Source organism: Penaeus monodon, chromosome 13 (genome assembly GCF_015228065.2).
Source record: "Penaeus monodon isolate SGIC_2016 chromosome 13, NSTDA_Pmon_1, whole genome shotgun sequence".
Lineage (NCBI taxonomy): Eukaryota > Metazoa > Arthropoda > Malacostraca > Decapoda > Penaeidae > Penaeus > Penaeus monodon.
Genome location: NC_051398.1, coordinates 50,638,834 through 50,641,353, shown reverse-complemented (window position 1 = coordinate 50,641,353; position 2,520 = coordinate 50,638,834).

The following is a 2,520-nucleotide window of genomic DNA, read 5'->3' as shown; positions in this document are numbered from 1 at the left end:
ATATTAAAAATTGTAATATATATATATATAGATATTATATAATATATTATATATAATATATTTAAAAATATATATTATAATATAATATAATATATATAATTATCTTAATAATATATTACACACACACACACACACACAAAACACACACACACAACACACACACCACACACCCCAACACACACCCCACACACACACACACACATACGCATATGTATATGTGTGTGTGTATGTATATATGTGGGGCCGCGGTGGCCGAATGGTTAGAGCATCGGATTCAAGACTGTCACGACGGCAATCTGAGTTCGAGGGTTCGAGTCACCGACCGCGCGTTTTTTCCCTTAGGCAAGGAACTTCACTCGTTTGCCTGCCTAGCCACTAGGGACCAAGTCAGGCCGGGTAAATAGAGATGGTGACTGGGAAAAAAAAAAAAAAAAAAAAAAAAAAAAAAACACCGGGCGGAAGGCAATGGCAAACCACCGCTCTAAATTGCCAAGAAAAAAAAATCATGGAAGCCCATGATCGTCAAGGCCGCGGTGGTCGAATGGTTAGAGCGTCGGACTCAAGACTGTCACGACGGCAATCTGAGTTCGAGGGTTCGGGTAACCGACCGCCGCGTTGTTTCCCTTGGGCAAGGAACTTCGATTTGCCTCCCTAGCCACTGGGTGGCCAAGCCAGTCAAGTCAGTGCTGGCCCCAGCCGGATAAAATAAGAGAGATGATTACCTAAAAGGTTTACCACCGGCACTCCCCGTGGAAAGGAACGGGGGGGACTCTACCACGTACTCACTCCAAGGCATCAAAAACATAAAAAACTGCAATTGGGAGTATCTTTCCCCTGTGACCACGGCGGCTCAGACATGAACCTACCGTTAAATGATGATGATGATGTATATGTATGTATGTATATGTAGACAAATGTGTATGTATGTGTATGTGTGCGTGTAAGAGACAGGAGGAAACAGAGATGACAATACTAAAGAAAACGAAAATGCAACAGAGCACAAAACGATATCTCATATCGGATAAAACGAGGACAAAACTCGTGCAATAAAAACGAAAAAAGCGATGTTTTCACAGTATCCGATTACGAAATGCTAACGCGATTCTTTTTTTCCTTTTTCCTTTTTCAGATAGACAGGACAGCGCCCGCGGCTATTTGTCTCTCTGTTTCTCTTCGTCTTTTTCTCAATTTTATGTCATTTCTCCTCTTTATTTTAATATTTTCGCGTCTTCTCGATACGTAGGACTGTTTTCCTTTCTTTTTTAATCTTTAAAAAAAATCTTATATATTTTGTCTTTTTTATACATTTGTAAAAGACTTATTTGTCTTTTTTTCATTAATTTTCTCTATATTTTCTGTTTTTTATTATTGTTATCATTTATCCGTCCTTCCCAGCATCCGTTAAGAGAGAGAAAAAATAATAATGAAAATAAATAGATGGTAACTGGACACATAAAATAATGAAAGGCGAGTGTGTGCATTACCTCGGTTGTTGCAAATTTCTGTTGTGCTGAAAATAGATAAGTAAATAGATAGATTATGATGTGGTTAGATAAGATAAGATAAGAAAAAGAGTTTTTTTTGTTTTTGTTTCCACGTTTCTTTAGTTTTATTTTTCGCGATAAGTGATGTAATGCGAATATTACTGTGTTGATCTTTTGCAATTGCATGCGGGAATGGTTCTTGCAAGAAAGAAAGAAAAAGGAAGAGAAAGCGAGAGGAGTTTTTTCTTCTTTTTTTTCATCGCCTCTTTCTCTTTTTTTTTTTCTTTCTATTATCTCTTATTCCTCTTTTCATCACCCTTTTCTTCCCTCGTTTTCTCTTATTTCCTTTTTCGTCGCCTCTTCTCTTTTTCTCGTTTTCTCTCTTTTATCTCTTATTCCTCTTTTTCTTCTCTCGTTGTCTCTCTTATTCCTCGTTTCCTCTCTCTCTTCTCTCTTCTCTCTCTTCTCTCTTCTCTCTTCTCTCTCCTCTCTCCTCTCTTCTTTCTTCTCCTTTTCTCTTCTCTCTTCTCTCTCCTCTCTCCTCTCTCCTCTCCGTTCTCTCGGGCAATTGGCGAAGTACGGTAATAGAGTCATTAAGTTAATGACGTTATAAACGACCAATTAACACGGCCTGAATTCGTTCTTTATATAATGAGGAGTTGTGTCAGGTCATATGTTTTGCTGTGGCACAGATTTTTGTTTGTCTGTGCGGTTAGATGTGAATTGCGTTTTTTTTCTTGTAATTGTTTATTGTATATGTGTGTGTGTGTGTATATTTTATATATATATATATATATATATATATATATATATATATATATATATGTATATGTATATATGTATGTATATATATTTGTGTGTGTGTGTGTGTGTGTGTTTCCCTGGTAATCTTATTGAATTTCAAAGGTACACACACTCATTTCTATTTTACGCACACAAAGACACACACACACACACACACACACACACACACACACACCACACACACACACACACACACACACACACACACACACACACACACAAACACACACAC